We start from the raw sequence: 23,423 nt of genomic DNA, 5'->3' as shown, positions 1-23,423 counted from the left end.
CAGGTATCAGAGTGGTTCATCAGTCTTCCAAACTTACACTGAGAACTCACAAGACCAAGCTCTCAATCTGCTTGATATTAGGAATATCGAGCTAAATGCCACATGGCCTCCTGTCTTAATCGTTCTGGCTGCTATAACAAAATATCATGGAGTGGGTGGTTTATTAGAAGAAATTTCTCACAGTCTGGAAGCCGGAAATCTGAGATCAGAGCACCAGATTTGTTCTCTGAGGGCCCTCTTCTAGGTCACAGATTTCTCCTTTTATCCTCACAAGGCAAAAGGGTCAAGGAAACTCTCTGAAACTTCTTTTAAAGAGGCACTAATTGCAGTCATGAGGTCTCCAATTCCATGACAACCACCTCCCCTACCCCCCACTTCCTAATATTATCTCACAGGGCACTGGGATTTCAGCATAGGAATTTTGGAAAGACACAAACATTCAGACCATGGCACCTCCGTTTCATGGAGTTCAGATAGAGTGAAGGAGACAGACAGAAATGGGTTGCAAGGCACAGTGTGGCCGTGGGCATGCAGCAGAGAAGAGCAGGAATCAGAGGCAATTAAATACCCACATTTAGGGCAGGCGAGATGATGGGGAAATGAGAAGCAAGTATCATAACACAGACGATGAGCTGGCTTGAGCGGGTGCTAAGGGCAGGTAGCAGAACCTCAGTCTCTCAGGCAAGGCTCAGGCCCCATCTCTGTCAAAGTAGCCTTTAACAAGGCAGGTATCCATTTACCAATTGAGGAACAACAGAATCAGAATGGGACATCAGAAGCCAAGCAGAAGTCCAATGATCACCAATGTGTTACATCCTCAAATCCCAGAGCCTTTGGAGAACCTAGTTTATGTGATTGTGCTCTCAGGCAGTAAGGCCGTATCTTACCACAGTCAGAGTGATAGCTATTGCTTCACTGACATTAGCTTTGGGAAAGAACTGCAGAGGCTTGGAATTAGGAAAGGTGAACAGAGATAAGGGCAAAAAATAACTTTTGCTTTCATTAGGCTTCTAAGCATCCGTTTGCAAACTTGCCAAATCATAAGCAACTGTAAGAAAAAAATTCTTTATTAGGCCAAAGATTATAAAATATTGAAAATATACAAATAATATTCACAATGTTTCTTGAAAGAAAATTACATATGCTAATGATAAAGAAGAAAAGGAGAGAGGATGGGAAGAATGTGGACATGACCAAGTCTAGGGTAAAAAAGAAAAGGAGAAGAAGAATAAAAGGGGGTGATAGCAGAGAATAGGAAAACAGAGACAAAGAATAAAAGGAAACACCCCTGACCTTCTCTTTTGTAAACCATCTGGTTTTGCTGCCTCACAGCTTAAGTAAACGTGGTTGGGGCCACAGAATGGAGAAGGGAGATTCTCAGAATTCCTTCATTGTGGCCAAATGGGTCTGTACAATCAGTGTGTTCATTCACCCTTCTGATAATGATGTAGCACACAGGATGCTGAAGGATGCAGCAACCCATAAAACTAGATAGAGAGAGAGACAGATCCCAATAATACAATGTTAAATTTCAGGTCACCAAGTTCCCCAAGTGAAAAAAATAATGTACTTCCTATACATTGTTAGTTGTAAAACATAAGATATTTCAGCCCTTCATTCTTCCAAGCTACATACCCAGATAAACGGACCTGGGTGTTACATAGAAATACAGTGCTTGAGCTTTGAGATCTCTTTCTGTGAGGTTCAATGGTTTATTATTTCCAAGATAAATAAACTCAACAGAGTTAAGCACAATAATCACATGTAGTTATAGCTAATATTCATTTTATTTACTTACCCTTATGTGTCAGGCTCTTTGACAAGCACTTTATATACATTATTTCTTACACTTCTGAATACTCCAAAAGTAGAATTAGCTTTATCTTTCATTATAAATAAAGAAATTGATGCATAGAGTGGCTAAATAAATTGATGGAAAAGCTGGAATTCACAAATAGTCCCCTCTAACCATAAGCCTCTGAATCACTACACTTCCTGACCCCACTTGAGGATGCTACCTTCTGCTTTCCTATATTCAAGAGTATCCTATATTCATAAGGAGCTTAATCCTGTATAAAATGCCTTTTCAGACTCTGACTCATTTGATCCTTACAACTACTTTATGAGACAGGCAAGGACATGTTGTATTTCCCATCTTATCGGTAAAAACTGAACCAGGTTAAGCAGCTTCCACCAATCATTACTACATGGCAAAGTTAGGACTTATGTGTACATCATTCAACTTTAAGTTCAGGGTATTATCCAATGCATCAAGCTCTTTTCCATCTGACTTCTAGGAACAACCAAGGTTTGTCTTCATACTGTTAAAATTACTTGTTGAGGACTAAAAGATAAATAAATAAGGATCAGAGAAAGAGATATAATGCCTGTCAATTGCCTTAAATTATTGCCCCCCTCCAATCCCCTGCCATCTCCTTAGATTTAAATAGCAATGCCTATACAACCGGGAGCTATAAATTTGCCCATTTTACACTTGACAAAAGGGTTTTGCTGAAAGCATCACTTGAAGGTCCAGAATTTAACTATATACCACTGAGTTACTATAATTATTTGAAGGAATGTTAAATCTAAATATCTAAAATCACCCTTTAATCACAATTAGCTTGAAAACCAAGTGTGGTTTTCAAGATACTCCAAGTATTGATTTAGCTTGACCGACATTGAACCAAAGGCCAAAGAAAAGTTTTATTTTGTAGTTTCCTGCTTGAGTGCCCCTCGTTTCCTTCTGCATCCTATTTTAAGTTCTTATTTCAATTTGTTTAGATTTCAAGGATGGACCTCTTCATATGTGGATGTCTTAGGGACTCTCCCCTGTTAACGCCCAGAATCCTTTCCCATGTCAGATTTCATATCTCATACTGTTTATCTTTTTAGGTCCCACACGTTCAGCCTTCTCAACACTACTCACTCCACCCCTTGCGGTCCTGTTCCAACAAATCTGACTTCAAACTCAGATGTTGCTCCCCAAATCCTCCTTCCTGGCACTCCCGGAAGATATAAATATGCAGGTCATTCTCCTTTCAAGGGTTTTACTGCTAATCGAAGAGGGAAACAAAGAGTAATACAACACACAATGTCATTCTAATTTCTTATCTAAAGCTCCTGACTTCCCTCTCAGTTCAAACTACCACACAATTGCACTCATCTCACACTCTAGCAAAGTAATGCTCAAAATTCTCCAAGCTAGGCTTCAACAGTACATGAACCATGAACTTCCAGATGTTCAAGCTGGATTTAGAAAAGGCAGAGGAACCAGAGATCAAAGTGCCAACATCCGTTGGATCATCAAAAAAGCAAGAGAGTTCCAGAAAAACATCTACTTCTGCTTTATTGACTACACCAAAGCCTTTGACTGTGTAGATCACAACTGTGGAAAATTCTTAAAGAGATGCGAATACCAGACCACCTGACCTGCCTCCTGAGAAACCTGTATGCAGGTCAAGAAGCAACAGTTAGAACTGGACATGGAACAACAGACTGGTTCAAATTCAGGAAAGGAGTACGTCAAGGCTATATATTGTCACTCTGCTTATTTAACTTATGTGCAGAGTATATCATGTGAAATGTCGGGCTGGATGAAGCACAAGCTGGAATCAAGATTTCCAGGAGAAATATCAATAACCTCAGATACACAGGTGACACCACCCTTATGGCAGAAAGTGAAGAACTAAAGAGCCTCTTGATGAAAGTGAAAGAGCAGAGTGAAAAAGTTGGCTTAAAACTCAACATTCAGAAAACTAAGATCATGGCATACAGTCCCATCACTTCACGGCAAATAGATGGGGAGACAATGGAAACAGTGAGAGGCTTAATTTTTTTTGGCTCCAAAATCACTGCAGATGGTGACTGCAGCCATGAAATTAAAAGATACTTGCTCTGGAGAAAAGCTATGACCAACCTAGACAGTATATTAAAAAGCAGAGACATTACTTTGCCAACAAAGGTCCATCTAATCAAGGCTATGGCTTTTCCAGGAGTCATGTATGGATGTGAGAGTTGGACTATAAAGAAAGCTGAGCACTGAAGAATTGATGCTTTTGAACTGTAGTGCTGGAGAAGACTCTTGAGAGTCCCTTGGACTGCAAGAAGATCCAAACAGTTCATCCTAAAGGAAATCAGCCCTGAATATTCATTTGCAGAACTGATGCTGAAGCTGAAGCTCCAATACTTTGGCCACCTGATGCAAAGAGCTGACTCATTTGAAAAGACCCTGATGCTGGGAAAGATTGAAGGCAAGAGGAGAAGGGGACGACAGAGGATGAGATGGTTAGATGGCATCACTGACTCAATGGACATGGGTTTGGGTAGACTCTGGGAGTTGGTGATGGACAGGGAACCCCTGCCATGCTGGCATGGGGTTGCTAAGAGTCGGACCTGACTGAGCGACTGAACTGAAGTGAACTGAAAGCTCCTGACTTCCCTCTGAGTTGGCAAACTGAAGCCTCAATGTACCCTCTGCTAAACCAAGTATGGCAGTAATTCTGGGAAGATTAAAAAGGAAAAAAAAAAGCAAAACACCTAGCCCTTAAGTCCATTGGTATCCTAGCTGCCTGAGGATTATTCCTTCTCCAGTCCAAATCAAATCTAGACTTCTAATCATTCCTGAGCAGAAACTGGGCCTTCTACTCATTCTTCCCTCACCCAGATTTTTGCATACTACTACTAAGAGTGAAAGTCACTCAGTCATGTCCAACTCTTTGTAAGACCCCAAGGACTTGTAGCCCGCCAGGCCCTTCCATCCATGGGATTCTCCAGGCAAGAATACTAGAGTGGGTAGTTATTCCCTTCTCTAGGAGACACTGTTATAGACTGAATGTTTGTGTTCCTCCCAAATTCACAGGTTGAAACCTAATCACCAATGTAATGATATTTGGAGGCAGAAGATTTGAGAAGTGATAAGATCATGAGGGTGGAGTCCTCACAAATGAGTTTAGTGCCCTTATAAGAAGCACCCTCGGAGACATCTGTCTATGAATCAGGAAGTAAACCCTCGCCAAATACTGAATCTGTTGGTGCCCCGATTTGGGGTTCCCCAGCCTCCAGGAAGTATGAAAAAAAAATTTTTGTTTGTTAAGCCACCCAGTCTATGGTATCTTTATTACAGCAGTCCAAACAGAATACGACAGGTACTTTACAGTAAGTACCTGCCTTCTCACATGCACATCAATGCTCAGGCATTCCTCTGTCTTTCTCTTAAGCCAGTGGTACAGCTAGATGCTGCTGTAAGACATAGCTCAGGGACAACAAGGTGTGAGAAAGACCACTTCAGGTCCTACATACCCCCTTCTCTGGGCTTCCTGTTCCGATATGTCAAACGTCCCCATGAAACCTAAGCATGGAGACACCACTGAGGTAGTCTGAGGCACCTTCTCTGTCCAAATCTCACACCAACCCCTCTGCCTTTGATGACTGCCTTCCACCCTACCATCACTGCTGCTTCCCACCCGCCCCCCCCCATCTTCTTCCCAGGGAGAGGAGGTCTCTTTCTCCCTTCTGGCCCATGGAGTGGGTAGGTCACCTGATTTTTTCAGATTCAGGCCTTCTCACTTGACACAGAACTTCTCTAGACATCTGGGGGCCAAGGCTCCATGAGGACATGCTACTGGACACCAGACAGACGCCTGACAGATGGCAAAATTCCTGTGGATCCTTTCCTGAGTATGCGTCCCCCTTTCAGGACTTGGAAGCTTTAAAAATGAAATATAAAATAGACAGGGATGCATTGATAGACAGATAGATGGATGGATAGGAAGGAAAAACACCGAGAAAGTAAGCAATACCTGTTTCTCTGACTTGGAGGCAAATTTGCATGACTAAAGTCCCACAGGCAGAAGGACATTAGTTCAGATCACATTAACTGCCCCCAGCCCTCAGCCACTTCCCTCACTGATTAAATACGAGTAGTTCCTCAAGGGAGTAGTTTGGCTGGGGTGGCAATGCAGGAAGAGAATGAAAGGTGGTTGTAAAGAAAGAAGAATAAGCCCTGCCAGAGAGTCAAGTGCAACTAATCTTCACTCTCATTCCCTCCTTCCCATCTGTAGCACAAACCACAAATAATCAAGTACTGTCTTGAAGAAGATGACTATTACCTGGAAAGGAACCTAAGAAAGCATTCATTGTCAGCATTATGGACTGCAGACTTTATTGTAATCAGGTCAAGAAAGTGCCATTACCTGAGCCAACAGAGATCATCTCACTTTATAGAATCATTTTTTCTTGTGATTCTGTGCAATGAGATTTACCTGATGTGATCAAGGCTAGGGGGTGCCGGAGACTGTTAAGAATAAAGCCCTTTTTGTTCAAAGAACTAAAGCAATTTCCCCTTTCCAATGTTTTTATGATTCGGATTAGAACTGGCAAAGATAAAACAGCAGAAGACCTAGAAACCTCCCATCCGAGATGAGACAGTTGGAATCGATACATTTTCCTGAAATATTTTGTCAGCGTGGTATTTAAGAGACTATCCTCAGAACTGTATGCATTTGACTGTTTCTTCAAAAAAAAGGTCAGTGTGCTAATGAAGTTACGTGCCTTCTATTTTCTTTTTGGTGTAAAGATTTTCCTCTTTCCCACTGTGGGACTCAAAAGACAAGTTTACCGGATGTCCTTAAAGTAACCCTGGTTTTACAACAAATTCACTAGTGCAAACATGTGTGTGCATGTGTTTGTGTGTGTCTGTTTGCATGTTTATTTATGAGTGTGTGTGTGTATGTGAGATAGACAGTATGTGTTTGAGCACCAGAATGTGCATGCAGAATTTTCTTCTTCATTTTTATTTTTGGTAGCATAATTTACATTACAAAAACAGTAAACTGGCATAAGTTTCAAACATACAAACTTGCTGATAGTTTTCTGCAAAGGGACAATGGTAGGATCAGACAGAATACCTCTTGCTCCAAATATTATTTAACATTTTGAAATATGATTTACTTTCTGGACAGCAGCCAGGCAATTACCATTGGCAAATATTTCAAGTGCGAGAAATGAAGTGGTTGCTACTAGTCCCATAATTTGGAATTGCTGCTAACAGATTTTACATATCATCAACTTTTCTGCTATTCTTTTTAGAAAATACAATAAAATCTTAATATTTCTGCATATCAAGCATTAGTGTCAGCTTTGCTGATGCTTCAGACAAAACTGTGCAAGTGGCTCCCTCTGGTGCTGGTAATAGTACTGGTTTTGTTTTGTTTTGTCTCTTTTAAGTCACAGCCACAGATGGAAACCAAATCAGTTGCTGGAAAAGGTAAGGAGAAGCCCTGAGGGCCTGTATCTCTTGAAAGGTTTCTTGGGATACAATCCCACTTGGAATACAATTAGACAGAGGTTGACATCTTTTCTGATATGAGAAGAGACACAATTTCTTCCTTGGCCTTTTTTCCTTTACTTCATATATACCAAAGAGTACTACACAAGGTAAAAGAAAAGTCATGTTCACTGAGCCCTGGCCAGAGACCCCCATCCTTGTTGTTGTTGCTGAAAATGCTAATGCCCCAAGAAACTATTTAAGTACTTGTAATGGACCTCCATGCAGCCATGAAGTCGCCAGCCCTGGACTCCACTCTGACTTGTGACCTACATAGTAGTAATTAGAGCAAACACGGGGTCATAAATAGTCGTGTAAGAGGCAACTGAGGGCTCTAGAACAGCACCTCTGAATGGCAGTGGGGAAGAAGCTGGCAAAATCTCCTTTCATGGCTGCAGTCCACAGTTGTCTCCAATGACTGCTCTTTCAAAATAAGCTCTACCCAAAGACAGCCAAGGTTTGAAGTCTAGGCGCCTAGGTCAGTCTCCGCATTGTAAAGCCACGGTGATTAGTCAAAGCCCATCTGCAATCTGCAGGCTCTTCCATGTTGATTTTGTCCTCCTTTCTTTCCAAGAGGCCATACATCCTCCTCGATATACTTCTCTAAAGCACAGCATAGCTTCCCATCAGCCGGAATGTTAATGCATTATCACTCTATACACTGAGAAACAAGTGACCATATGCAGCCTATGCCAGCGGAGCTGTAACTGTGAAGAACAATGGCTCTGAGTCAACAACAGAATTAAACTACTCCCTCTTGTGAAGCTCTTCTGAATATTTTAAGTGTTGCCTTGAAAGTGTGGGATTATGTGCAAGCATAAACATTAGCTTAATGCAATTTTTTTTGGTACAGAATATGCCAGAGTTTAAAAATCAGAATTGAAATGCAGAAAATAACTTTGGGATAAATTTCATTTTTTTCATGTGTGATTAAAACATGATTGAAGAGGCATACTTTATGTATAATTAAAGTTGCTTTGTAATTAAGAGATTTAAGCATGTATAGAAAATGATACAGCTTCGTTTGGAGATTTTACAAAGGCGCCTATTAAACACTCACTCCCTAGCAAGCGTATGACTCAAATGTTTTCACATTCTAATGCTGATGGAGTCCTTGAATTTTTTTGAAGCTGCCAATTTCACAATTTTAAAATGCTTTTCCCTTCCTTCCATGTGCTTGGAAAATAAAAACAGCCTTATCTTCCTTGCATTAGCCAAAACAATGATGTAGAACACTCTACAGTCTAATTTCAAAGGCTCAGAAGGCACAAAGAAAGATCCCCTTAATCTCTTGAGACAGAGTCTGACTTATCTTTGCCTTCTCCACTGTGCTGAGCACTGTGTCTGACCTATTATACAAAAAATGTGTACTAAATGGCTATTACTGAGTAAGCAGAGACTGTGTTTTTACATATTTGTGGAGGATTATCATGGTAGTAACACTTTTGGACATTTTTTAAGCTATATTACATTATTTCATGTAATGCTACCATATGAAGTTGACAATATCAACCCTTTTGGACAGATCAGTTCAGTCGCTCAGTCGTGTCCGACTCTTTGTGACCCCAGGGACTGCAGCACACCAGGCCTCCCTGTCCATCACCAACTCCTGGAGTTTACTCAAACTCATGTCTATTGAGTCAGTGATGCCATCCAACCATCTCATCCTCTGTCATTCCATTCGGCTCCTGCCTTCAATCATTCCCAGCATGAGGGTCTTTTCAAATGAGTCAGCCCTTCGCATCAGGTGGCCAAAGTATTGGAGTTTCAGCTTCAACATCAGTCCTTCCAATGAATATTCAAGACTGATTTCCTTTAGGATTGACTGGCTGGATCTCCTTGCAGTCCAAGGGACTCTCAAGAGTCTTCTCCAACAACATAGTCCAAAACCATCAATTCTTCGGTGCTCAGCTTTCTTTATAGTCCAACTCTCACATGTATTTGGACAGATACATAAACTAAATCAATGAAAGAGTGAAGACTACACAGAATCACGCATTTTGTACTGCTTGGCCACAGGATCACCTCTGAGGCTAAAGCACTCATGCATGCTCAATCGCTTAGTCTGACTCTGTGTCTGACTCTTTGCGACCCCATGAACTGTAGCCCACCAGGCTCCTCTGTCCATAAGTGAGGCTAAAGAGTGGGGCAGAATAAGTTCCTTCTCCTGAGTCTTGTTCATTTTTCAGTCCCTTTCCCATGCCTCAGCTCCTCAATCCCCCATCCTTTCCAGGGATTGCCTCTTGGCCTCTCTCTAGAGCCCTAAAAGATTCTTCTGGTAAGCATCTGGCATGAACAGAGGCTTCATCTCACTGGCAATGGTCCCAATTTAAACTGATTTTCCAGGCCTCACACTCTTGTTCTTTATGGGTTTGCAGGGTACAGACAGGGCCCCAGGAGGAGAGGTGGTTCTGTGAAGCCTCATACTCCTTTAGAGTTTTAAAGAACACCAGTGAGGGAATGACATTCTAAGCTGAATACCAAGGCTATTCCCAGTGTATTTCTGACTGGCAGAGTCGTAATGCACCGATTCATGAGAAATTATGACCTTGTTTATGGAGTTCTATAGAAAACATGCTCATGCTCTTCTGACTGATTCCTTCCTTGTTCCCTGGGTGCTGGTTATTCTACCCACTGATTCCCAAAATGAGCTGCTGTTTTTACAGAGAGTGGATTCAAGGAAAGTCAGGAGGGACATGTTGATTTCGTGTGCAATTTCGTAGAAACTAAGGAATATATCTCACTTGAAATTGCACCTCTTAGATCTTAGAAATGGTACAATTTTTTAAGTGATGATGAGGATGATTGCTGGGTATTAAAAGGCAAATTAGGACCAATTAGACCCTCTCTCTCTTAAGCAAATAGGGCATTTCAATAAGTGTGCTATAATCAGCAGATCTGAAAGGACTAACTGGAGCATTATATTGAAAGGGAGCTTGGGAAAGAAGGTACGTTTGGAGAGACAGAATGTCGCCAGGGCTTCCTAGGGAGAGGGAACCCAGGTCAGGTTATGATAAGAATCTCTTTATAAGAATTTGATGACAATCAAATGATCTCAAGTTGATTTGGTATCAATCACTTACATGCATAAACACACATTCAGAAAGTTGTATTTTCCATTTCAAATAATGTAATTTGTTTTCTGGCAGAAATGAGTTTCTTCTTATATAAGAAATATGGACTAGTTTTTTCAAAGACCTGTTTATCTCAGGATAAATACATTATTGATATTTCTGATCTGCACAGGTCCTAAGCCAAACTACTGAACACAGGTCAGAATGAGATGAATTTTCTCAATGAATACACTTCTTTCTTTTCTACAATAACATTTCTCAATGTGGGTTGGTGTGGTTTTTTTGCTTTTCCCTTAGAAAAACTCTAGAATGACCAGTTGCTTCTGTCACATGTCCTATTCTTACTTTGCACTGTTTTTTTTTCAAACAATGCTTTGCTTCCTCTTCCCCATTTATTCACATCCCAATCTCCTTCAAGTAACACTTTCTTCACGAAATCTTCCTAAAAATAAAACTCTTTTCTTTATATCTTCTGGCACTTATTGCCTATATTTCTAAACTAATAATTCTATAATCACAGATATGTCATATATGATGTTGGTGTATATATTACTGTCCTGTATATAAAACTGATGCAAGAAGATATTACACATAGATTGATTTATCAATGCATGTACATGAGCAAGTTCTATCATTGTATGTACTGAGCAAGTCATTTATCTCAACCTTAGTTTTGCCACCTGCAATTTAAGAACGATGCCCTAAAACTGACTAAAAAACCAGTATGGCCCAGTCAGTTTCTCAGCTGGAAATACCACTGAATATTTACTGAAAGATTTAAAAATAAATTACTCTCTTTCACAACATGCATTACAGATCATCTGGGGTCAAAAACTGTGATTTTTCCCTTTTTACCATAAAAAAGTCATTGCAGTGCAAATATAATCTCAACATCCCATTTTAAGTCCGAGACTCCACTATTAATAGTATTCTCCACCTTAAATATTCGTATCTCAAGTATTTTTCTTGTGGACAAATGGATTTACACATAGGATTAAAACAATTTAAACATTCAATAAAAATCTCCTTGCAACAATACTGGATCTCTATCTTATATAATCCATACTTTTTAAAAAAAAAAAGTTTCAAGAATATCTAGTTTAAAAAACTAGGGAAGGGTTTCTTCATACTGTATAAATCAACTCACTTTTATGGCAAAATAGGTAGGTAAAAGGCAATATCGTGTTTTCTTTGTGATGACTGCAGCTACAATGAGAGAAAAGAGAGCGGACACCTTTGGAGAGCTTGTTATTCATCAGAAAGTAAGTACCCAGCTTTCTGACCACTTAAGAGCAGTGGCAATTTTCAAATACAATACACAGAAGAAACACTGTTGCCTATGGAATTGCACAGCAAGAACTGTCAAGATATATCCACAAATAGTAGCATCTGACTGATCTAAGCTGAAAATCCTTTTCCTTTTATTCATATCTTTTAAAATCAGTAGTATGTGGCTGAGTAACAATAAAACAAAAAATAAAAAAGAAACTTCATTTTTACCTGCCAATTTCCTCCTGCTTTTTACTGATGACTCTCTTTTTAAGCAGAACATTTGTATATAGTGATAGTTAATTTCTTGTGGAAGTTTTCTTTGTTCTTGATAGAAAATGCATTTCCTCCTTGCCTCTTCCCACTTTTACATCCTTTATTTGGCCTTGATTTATTCAGTAATCGTTCCATTTCAGAATGTTTGAGAAGTTTACTCAATACTAACTCTGTTCTTTTGAATTTTCTGCACAGCTCACAGTTGTTCTAAACAAGATATACATGTGTAAACCTCCCAAAAAAGCTGTAAAATCTTAAAGTTATATAATGCATATTATATATCTTAAGTTTACCACTTTAGAGTAATATATTTCTATTACTATATATTTATATAACACCAGTTTAAATATACATATATATAATATTGTGAACATTCCTTATTACTGATTATCTTTACACAAAACAGTTATCAGGGCCAAAAGATACATTTAATTTCAATTTGTCCCAACTATATATTGTAAACATTGAAGCCAAGGCGCAGAGAGATGAAGTGGATTATAGGAAGTGACATACACAGTTATTAGAAGAGTCTGCTCTATAAACACAAGTCTCTTGATTCCTAGTCTTATGCTTTTTTATCATACCATTATCCATTTGGAGGACTAGCTACATTTTCTATACTGCAAACCGGGAGGGTAAGAAGAGAATAAAAAGGGCTAAGTTAGATTCTAATCATGCTTGCTAAGAATTACATGGTAGTCTCTGTTATCCAAAAGCTTAGAAATTAATCAGTTTGCTTAATTATCATTATTCCAGTAGGTTGTTTAAAAGTGAGGATGCATATATCATTAAAGTTGTCATATTTCATTGACTCTGACACACTTATTTTTTAACCTTTAACATCTCTAGAATCAGGACGCATTTCATAATTCGGTACAGCCAAGCAGCAGCAGAGGCCATAGACTGTATGCAAAAATTAGTTGCATTCCCCTTGCCTTGACCAGCCTACCATCACTCCTGACACTTTAGGACAACTGAGAGAAGAAATATGAGAGCTGGTTATTGTCTGAAAATCTTCCACTGTCACATTCTAGCAGGATCAACATAACACCAGGATCAAATCTTTCAGAAGCTATCATCTGCTTGGAATGAAATCCTGAAGACAATCATGAAGTACTCTTAAGAAAGGGTGCATCAGTAACACACACACAGACTACTGTCAGCAAAAACATGGGTATGAATATGACTGAGTCAAAAAAATTCTTCAAAAGAATGAGAAGCTAAAAAGAACAAAAATTTTTGAATTCTTAAACCAATGTTTGTTAATTAATATACTTTTCACACATACACAAAATTAATATATTAGGAAAATCTACATCCATTTAAGTCTAAATTGCTCTTTATTAAAGTATAATGTCCTAAGTGGTAGAAAAATACTGTATAACGATTTAATTGGGATGCTGCTTCTATCTAGAGCATACGTAAAATAATGTGTTCTGTAATCAGTGGTTCCTTTGTTTAACTGAAATATTTGTAAAGTATTAAATGTAACTAAATATTTTATCCCCTAAGAGAAGCTTCAAGAAGTTGCAGTACCTTAGGGCCAATACTGTGAACCATAATTATGTCACAGTGGAGTACGGTGAAGTACAAGACACTGCCACGTCCAGTGGAGAGGTGGTCAGATAGATACCTGGAACACCCACTCCTCTTACGATCTTTACTTGATACAAACATGCCCACTAAAATGTGAACTACTGTATTTAAAACTCTATATCACTGTTTTCACTTTCAAATACACCTTCTTAAAACAAAAAGTAGAAGCATCTGTTTCTGACCCCAAACACAGATGGAGCTGCTAATTATCATTTTAATTCAAAAATCAGTTTCCCTGGAGGCAAGGAGCCCAGGTCAGAGGTGGTCACTGTGGGGCAAACTGCTTCAAGCCTGGAGCCTGAAAACAGTGCACTGCCGAGGCAAAGATGTAACTATGAACACACGCTCTAAAATGCCAGAGGTAACGGAGAGGATTGTCAATGTCCATCACAAAATTTGCTTTGAAACAAAGAGAAATCAGATCCATTCTTTCTTAGTTCACGGTTCTTTTACCTTGTGGCTTTGGTGTTAAAGTTTCATTGCCCCTTTCTACTGGTCACAAAGCAAATACTTTAACAAAATGACTTCAGCCATTCACCCTCCATCTACCCTGCCTTAGTTTTCCACCTGTCTGCAAATTACCACGTGTATCTCTGTCAAAATGACTCAGACATCACCAGCATCTTCTTTCCCTGAAACCGTACTACACATACTGATGGGAGTATAATTAAGAGTTTATTGCACACAATATTGTCTAGTTTCTCAACATATATTCATTCAGGAAAAGACACTTATTGAATGATGTATGACACCATTCACTCTTGTACATGTATGTATACATGTACATACATAGACTTTCTCCTTCCAAAAGTAATTTGAAGCAGCTTATGATAAAAAGGAGATCTGCAAGGAGATGCAACCAGTCCATCCTAAAGGAAATTAGTCATGAATATTCATTGGAAGGACTGATGCTGAAGGTGAAACTCCCAAAACTTTGGCCACCTGATGCAAACAACTGACTTTTCAAAACACCCTGATGCAGGGAAAGATTAAAGACGGGAGGAGAAGAGGACAACACAGGATGAGATGGTTGGATGGCATCACTGATGCAATGGACATGAGTTTGAGTATGAGTTTGAGTAAACTCCGGGAGTTGGTGATAGACAGGGAGGCCTGGTGTGCTGCAGTCCATGGGGTGGCAAAGAGTCGGACAAGACTGAGCGACTGAACTGAACTGATGGTAAAAAGCCCAAATACAATCAAATCTCGACTGAATCAAAGTTTAAGTTCAACAATGGATTCAAATAATGAAACAGGATAAAGGGAGACAATTCAGGACCCCTTTTTCAACTGAACACAAAATTGGCTCTGAGCTTCCATGGAGTCAGACCAAAAAATGAAAATAAGGCTTTCTTTGTTTAAAACTAAAAAAAAAGACTCATCATGTTCAACAAGATACTGGCATGTGAGCTAAAAATTAGTTCCCTCTTCTAGACTCTCTAAGTGAACAGGTATCAAAAGCAGAGAGTGATGTCAATTTGGGCATAACTGATATCAAGTCCTTCTGCATGAGAATAACTGGCAAAAAGTTTCAGTCATTTCTCATATTATTTCTAATTGACAATTATAAGATCATATGACAAACACATGACAAATTATAAGATCTTACATGCTCGTTACATGTAAGAAGATCCTACATGCTACTTATAGATCATGTAAGAAGAACATGCTCTGGTTTAACTATGGTTTCTGTTATGTGATATATAGGTATAAGTTGAAAATGTAGGGTTTTGGATTTATACATGAAATGTAGTATTATTTGGTGTTTGTAATTCTTCTATATAAGGCCCATTCCTACATTTTCTGATTCTTCAGATAATATTAAAGCAAAAAAATCTCTGGAACATTATGAAAGCAAATCATTCTACATCAAAAGCTTTCAGCCTGACCTGTATACACTTTGTATCCACGGATCCAAGGACTGCTTAATTCTTGTGTGTGTGTGAGGACTTAATTCCAGTGTAGACATTCCACATTATTAAGAACTTCAAGGAGGTCAGGGTGTAATATTTATGGCATATCATATTAGGTGCCCTATTACAACTATTGCTTCCTTCCTGTCAGTTAACAAGAGCTCTGGTTTTGTTTAAGTGTAACACTGCCATGTCCATGGGAAAAGCAGATCTCTCCTCCAGGCCCTGGGAAAGACCATGATTGATCAAAACCAATCATGCAATGCATCTCTTTGGATGGGTCATAGTTTTAATCAATCGGACATAAAGGGAAGTCTGCTGATAGGTTCTGGGAAAAAAATTCCTTTTTGATAAAAAGAGAGATTTCTCCGAGAAGACTTCCTCTCTTTTTGCTTTGGGTGAGACTATATGAAGAGGTGGTGTTTGGCTCTGTGGTAACCATATTGTTTGTTTCGAAAATTGGGAGCCAAGAGAATTATAGCACAACTGTCCCAGAGCACTGACAGTTCAAGGGCTGCCAGAGGTAGCCAACTGTAGACCAGTATAGTCTAGAATTCCAGTACTCTTGCCTGGAAAATCCCATAGATGGAGGAGCCTGGTAGGCTACAGTCCATGGGGTCGCTAAGAGTCGGACATGACTGAGCCACTTCACTTTCACTTTTCACTTTCATGCACTAGAGAAGGAAATGGCAACCCACTCCAGTCTTCTTGCCTGGAGAGTCCCAGGGACGGAGGCGCCTGGTGGGCTGCCCTCTATGGGGTCGCACAGAGTCGCTCACGACTGAAGCGACTTAGCAGCAGCAGCAGCATACTCTAGAATTCTTGTTCTGAGAGATAAGTCTTTACTGTTTAGAATTTTAATTGGGCATTTTATTGCCCACATGCAAAAGTTTCATAATAAACATCATGTTTTATATTGCTATATTCTACACAGAACTGAGCAAAACCTGGCATTCAACAAACTCATGGAAAAAAATTGTAATCAATCAGATAAGATCATGGGTCATGACAGCAGTACTGATACATCTTTGTAAGGTGTAATTCTTCTCTATAAGTGTACCTAATGAAAGTAACAGTTGCTCAGTCATGTCCAACTCTTTGCAACTCTATGGACTGTATGGTCCATGGAATTCTCCAGGCCAGAATACTGGAGTGGATAGCCATTCCCTTCTCCAGGGAATCTTCCCAACCCAGGGATCAAATCCAGGTCTCCCAGATTGCAGGTGAATTCTTTACCAACTGAGCCCCCAAGGAAGCCCAAGAATACTGGAGTGGGTAGCCTATCGCTTTTCCAGGGGATCTTCCCAACTTAGGAATTGAACAGGGGTCTCCTCTTTACAGGTGGAATCTTTACCAGCTGTGCTACCAGGGAAGCCATACTTACTGTATCCAATGGAACTTTAAAAAAAAAAAAAAACCTACACTGAGATAAATAACTAAGCCACCTAATTTAAAGTTACTATAGTCCATGCTAACACACCTGAACAAGAAAATGTTATTAAGCAAATACCATCACTGGGATGTACTTTCTTTATAAAAGCCTTAGGAAGGAGTATTAAAACAAAAGATCCGTATTTTCTTTCCTTGACAACATTTCTCACATAATTGACTATCTAATTTATAATTATGAATATCAAACTTTATTGCTTTATTCAACAGATTGATGAAAACAAGGTGCTGACTCCCCCCAAAAGACAAAGTTAGGAAGAGTAAGATGCCTCCATTCTGCTCATTATTTTTCCAATTAAACTACCATCCAGAGGAAAAAGAAAATCACAGTTTTATCACAGTTATTTTATGAATATTTAGCATGTGAAAAAATTACATCTATCCTCTTCTACGACTATTTACTTTTTTTCTTTACTTTTTCTCCTTTCTAAATTCTAAAGTATTTAGGTGAAATTTTACATATTCATTTATTCTTTCACAGTGGCAAAAACTTTTAGTTTTCAGCCCCGAATCTGTTTCCCCTTCTTTTTTCATAGATTCTGATCTTCTCCAAGGTAGTGGCATGCCAAAGGAAAGACACATTTCCCAACCTGTTAGGTACCTAGAAGTAGCCATTTGACACAGTTCTGGTACGTATGGAAGTCTATGGGGAGAATGTCTACATGACAAGAAAGACAAAATGCTCAAAGAGAAGGCTTGTTTGGTCCTTCCTCTCCCATTTTTTCTTTTTTTAATCTCATCAAGAGCCCTCTCCCATTTATTAAACAAGAAATCAAACAGATCCTTACCACCACTGAAGTGCAAAGAAAAAGGGGAAGTAGGAAATGAGGAATTTCCTTCCTCCAGACTCCAATCATTCTCAAGTTCTCAACTCAGGATGATTTTACCTCTAAGAGACATTTGGCAACTTGTGGAGAAAGTCCTGGTTGTCATAACCGGGTGGGTGAGTAGGTGGGGTGTGCAGAGGCCAAGGATGCTACTAAATGACCAGACACCTCTCACACACACACAACGAAAACTTATGAGCCCCAAATGCCAACAGTGCCAAAGTTGAGAAATCCTGAGCTAGAAGACCCTCTGTTAGCTTCCCCCACCCCCTCCTTCTTTGGGCCTAGAAAGCAGGCATGATGTCTGAGGAACAGCAGTGATCTTAGGACCACAGGAAACCACCAACACAAAAGATGAAGCCTGATTCCTTGTTCAAATGCTTAAGCAACTCTCTTCTCCTGCCTTTTATCATTAGGAGAGATAAATAAATTCTTATTTACTTAATCCATTATTAGCCATATTTTCTGTTGCCTCACAGCCAAATGTATTTATAAGTAATACATGTATCATTCACTTATGGTCTACTTTACGTTCAGACATGGAGCTAAGCATTCTGAATGAAATGATAAATTAGGTATATTTTTTAACCTCTGGGAACTTACTCTCCAGTGAGGGAGCCAATCATCAGCAAGTGTGAATGGTGGGCTACTCCTAGCATGGATAACATGTGGGAGCTCACAGTAAGGATAGCAGGGTGACAGAGAAAAGAGCACTCTAAAGAAACAAATGTTTTCCCATCCTACAGTTAAGATAGTAGAGGGGGGCGTAGAGGAGAGTAGAAAGTAATCCATAAAGGAAGATTAGTATAAGGAAAGCACAGAAGCCTAAAATGTCAAGTAGTATTGGGGAAAATGGTAAGGAGGAGTCAAGTGAATGAAATGAAGAGCAAATTGGGGAGGAATTCCAGGTGGAAGGTATTTTAATCTAAAAAGGGAGACCTGGGAGTAAACTGTGAAAAGAATTGAGTGCCCTCAGAATTATAGATATTAGCATCCAAAATATAAAGAGCCACTGGCCATGGCTAATAAAAGATCTGTAAGACCATACCTGTGTTTTAGAAAAATAGTTAACAGGTAAACTGGTCTCGGATGATTTCATTTACAAATAATTAAATATAATTGAGGAATCATAACTTTCTATTTACATTCTAATAAGATAGATACCAAACTTCACTTCAAAATACTTAAATGTGGCAAAAGTGTTTTGTTGAGCTGTTGCAGTTTCTGACGTTACTGTTAGTTCCAATTGTGTTTTGTTTACAAAAACTACAAATTAATATTTGTTAGATAATTCATAAAATAATTCCTTTTGTATAAAAATTTTTAAAAAGAATTCTAAAAATAAATGATTATTATGTTTTGCTTTAAAGAATGTTAGAGATGGGTTTGTTTCAGCACATGGAAACCCAGAGAGGTATTTATCAATTATACCCACTAATCAATACTGTCCCTCAGAAAGTTGCCAATAACATTGGAGCATATGTTTATATCTGTATTCTTTAGCTATAGCTAGTTCACTATCCTATAAAAATTGTAACTAATTAAAGCAATGTGAAGGATGGTATAGACCCTGTCACTGGATAACCATGTGGAAATAATAAAAATAGAATAAAATATAAGATTTTCAGGGTTGGAAGAGACTTCAGAGTCAGGGAACTCAGCCAACCATGAAGAGAGTCATCAAACATTCAAATACTCTACCTGTAGCAAAAGGAGTTCTCAGCCTACCTTCTATGAATGTATATTCCATCTTCAATTTCAAAACAATTCAGACATTTGTATTTGAAAATATGTTATGCCTAAACATAAAGGAAAAATTCGCAAAATGAAGCCCCACTAAGGGAATAAAAGACTGAAAGTACTTTAGAGTGGAAGGAGGGTGACTATGGAAAGGAGAGTTGCTTCAGAGGGCTTTTCTGAAAACCTACACTGCAGGAAGTCTACTACAGTAGGCTGAAAGACTGACTCCCTCAATTTCTGCTTATGTTAAGAGGATTGGAAAGACTAACTGTAGAATAGCAGGCTTACAGATAACAGTTACTTCTTTTCATCAAACCATGTAATCGGAAGGCCTGAGTAATGATTAACTTCCACTTGCTCTGTGAATCACTCCATCACTCCGCTGAGCAGGTAGACTTATATTCATTCTCTGCCAAGGGCACGGTAAACCTAATGTTTTTGTACTTAACATTTAATATTTTAAGTACGTGCATGGCCCTTGCTTCTGAGCTCATTTCAGAAAGCTGGTGTTCTGTTAGGCTGATTGAAATGCTGAGGCATATTATACCTTTCACACACATGTACCTCCACCTTTCCCAAGTGATATTTTTATATCTACGATCCTATTTATAATTAAACACAATTAATTTTTGAGAAATATGACTGGAATCTTCATGGGCGGCATGATCATTTATTTAAGCAAAAATAGTCTACTGTAGTTTCAGTATAAAAAGAAGGAAAAAGTATATGAAGTATCTATAAAATGGCAGAGTAACAGACACGAGGTTAGTTATCCGAATTTATGTTTCCTAAGTCTTATATGTATCACTATGGTCCTGGAAATGAAAAAAGAAATAGTATAATACCTTTGTGGAGAGCAACTACTCATGATTAAGAATGATCACAAATGAATCAAATATTAGACACAGAATTTTCCTCATCTCTACAACACTCTAACAACCTCTTCTGGAATAAATCATTCCCACTGGAAAATCGCAACCTAAATAATTTTAAATTCACTGCAGGTGGCTTTTCATTTCTACTCACAAAGCATTGGGCTGGCCGGTCAGGAGCCAGGAGCCGAAGGAGAAGGTTGGAAATGTTTGGACTCCCTCTCTGTTCTGCCCGGGGGACTCGACTGCCCCACAATGCATAATCTATTAGCTGCTCTTCGCGGGGGATCTACGGAGTGACATCTCGACCGGAACCACGCAGATCTGAAAACCACTTCGCAGGAAATGTGGGGAAGAGCAACTTTCCTAGCCCTGTCAAACTACAAGGCTGCACCGGCCCCAGAACGAGCCGGAGGGCCCGGGAGGGAGAGCCCGAGGCTGGAGGCAGCTCCTCGGCGCTCCGCCCCGGCCTCAAGCGAGGGTTTTCTCGCGGAGGAGGCATTGTTCCTCCATCTGCTCAGCCTCCGCGTTTCGCCAGGAAACCCTCCCCGCTCTCTGGTAATCTTTTCCCTAACGCTTCGGTACCTCTCTGCCGATTTCTCGGCTCCCGGTCTCTGGTCCCTGGACACCGCTCTAGGGTGAAAGGCTGCAGCGACTGGGGCGCCGCTCTAAGGCGTCGGAGGCGACTGCACTCGTCCGCCGGAGCTCGGGCGGCGTGCGCGCCTCGCTCTCGCTTCCTGCCTTCTCTCGGGGCTCTCCGGCTCGGACGGGCTCCCCCGGCCTCTTGGCCCTACTCTGGCTCGCCTTCCCGGCGGTCTGTACTCACAACCGCGCCGCGCGCTCCGCGTCGCCGCCGAGTCGTCGGCGCGCCGACACGACGCCCCCCGGCCCGCAGACCCGGACGCGGGCTCGGAAGGGTCAGGGCGCCGCGCGAGGCGGGGAGGAGGGGCGCGGCGAGCCGGGGCAGGTGGGGAGCGCGGGGGGCGGCGCGGGGCGGGGGGAGCGGGAGCCCAGGCAGAGAGGAGACGCATTAGCTTCTTAAACGCCAGTAAGGACAGGACGGAGGGGGCAGGAGCGGAGAAGAGCGGAGAACACCCACCAGGAGGTGTGGGCAAAGGGGGCAATTTACAAAGTGCCGGGGCGCGAGCTGGGAACGGAGGAGGAAGGAGGCTGGAAGGAGGAAAGGGAAAATAAGGGCAAGTTCCCACCTCTCCCCAGAAGGTCGAGTCTGAAAACGCTTCCCCTGAACAGAGTTAAACAGGGACTGACCGTGTTGTGCAGGGTGGATTTTAAAAGGAATTAAGTGTCGTGTAGTTTTGCCTAGACTAGACTCCGCTCTATCTCGCTCAACTCTGGTAAATGACCCTCCAAGTCAATGAACTGCCAGAAAGAAATGGAAGCTGAATTTCCTCCGCGGCGGAGTCGTCTAGAGGTACTGGCTGTTCGTTACCGGAAAATAACAATCTGGGAGGTTCCACGACCCCCAGTGCTAAAGAAACCACCCAGTTCATTAAAGTTCATCATTTTTTATTGGTTTTATTTTCGTCAGAGGATAGAGGTGAGGGGTTGGCACCAAGAAACGTTTAAAACAGCTATCTAGGTAGCATTCTTTTCCAAAACGATGCAACGACTTCCTAAAACAGCTAAAAGGGGATTGGGAAACTCAGTTACTCGGCTGGGAGAAGGGAGGGAGGAAGAGGGGGGAGAGAGAGGCGGGGGATGGGGGGGCAGGGAGAGAGAAGCATTTAAACTCTAACCGACGTTACCACCCCCAGCAACCCTCTTCTCCCGCCCCCGCCCCAACCCGACGGAATTGAAAAAGGGTTTAGCGTGAGGAGGAGAGAGCAGGGCAGGGTGGGTGGAGGTGGGGTAGACGAGGGAGAGGCGAGGAGTAGGAAGTTCTCGGCAATCCCCGAGATTCAGGAAAACGCCGGAGCTCCGTGGACGCAGGAAGCTCCCTTACCTTTCTCTCTAAGCCCCGTTTGCACCTCATCTGCAACCATAAATACTTCGCGATGCTTAGTGTGCAGCCAAACGATGGCCGAATGTTAAACAATTCTTCCCTCTCCCTCCCCTTTGGAAAAAACAGGCTCAAAAGAATGTTAATACTGTTCTCGTTATCCATCCGCTCCGAAACATTCCGCTTTGTCGCGAAGAGAGACGAAAACCCAGCGCTTGGGCACGCGTTTATGTATTTATATATTATGCGGTCGGTATATAAACATATATACGTTTTCTGCGTATAAATCCAAAAAGAAGAGCACCACAGATGCCTCTGAAAGCGGGAGGGGACGGGGAAAGGAAAAACTTGGCAAGCCAAATGTATCCAAAGATTTCGTACCAGGAGCCACCTGCTTCAATATGCAGAATTCCCGAGAAGATTTAGAGGGAGAAGGAAAAAAAAAAATTAAAAATAAAATACCCAAAGCACACACTTGAAACTGGAAGACGACTAAGACGCGTGGAAATGGAGAGGATGAGACGATCTCCCGAGGGTACAGATCCGTCAGCTAAGTGAGCAGTCGCCTCCGAAAATCACAGTCGAGGAGGTGGCTGCAGACGCGTCCCCTGCTCCGGTCCCCGCCGCCGCCGCTGCTACCTGTAGACACGCGCGCACACACACACACACCCGCGCGCACCCACGCGGGCACACACACAGCACAACCTCCTCTCCCTCTCTCCCCCCTCTCTGTGGCGTTGCTGGGTGCAGGAGTCTGAATCAAGCTAGACCCATCCTCCCGACCCCGTCCTGCCCCCGCAGAGCCACGATTCCCTCCCCCGCCACTCTCTCTGCGCCCCGTTTATTGCACAGCAGTCCCTTCCCTGCAAGCCCCCTCCCCCGGGCCGGAGCCACGATCGCCGTGAGGGTGGGCCTCGGGGGCATGGGTCCAGCGGTGGCAGACGTGATGCGGGTCGTGGTCCTTCCCTTTTTACAAGTTCCGCCCTCCTCCCTCCCTCCTCCAGCAGCGACCGAGCATCCTCCGCCCTCAGCACCCGCAGCGCCCGCGGCGGCAGGAGGGGTGAAGGGCCCCCGGCGTCACGTGTGACGTTCTCCGAACCCCTTGCCAGAGCGGGCGAGT

At 41.4% G+C, this 23,423-nt stretch overlaps 1 protein-coding gene across 4 annotated transcripts in view; it reads right to left on the bottom strand.

The window, feature by feature from the left end:
• NLGN1 (neuroligin 1) overlaps nt 1–23,060 on the bottom strand; it is an 894,249-nt gene extending 871,189 nt beyond the window's left edge. For 2 of the 4 annotated variants that reach the window (XM_043875129.1, XM_043875131.1), the window contains exon 1: nt 22,307–23,060. The gene's annotated coding sequence lies outside the window, so the exon portion shown is untranslated. Of the gene's footprint in view, nt 1–20,497; nt 21,214–22,306 lie in introns of those variants that run through there. The other 2 variants (XM_043875132.1, XM_043875133.1) reach the window with 2 other exon arrangements.
• Between the last annotated feature and the right edge of the window lie 363 nt (nt 23,061–23,423).

The sequence above is a fragment of the Cervus elaphus genome, chromosome 19 (genome assembly GCF_910594005.1).
Source record: "Cervus elaphus chromosome 19, mCerEla1.1, whole genome shotgun sequence".
NCBI classification, from domain to species: Eukaryota; Metazoa; Chordata; class Mammalia; order Artiodactyla; family Cervidae; genus Cervus; species Cervus elaphus.
Note: the sequence above shows the minus strand (reverse complement) of the source record. Positions and strands in the feature narration are given on the sequence as shown.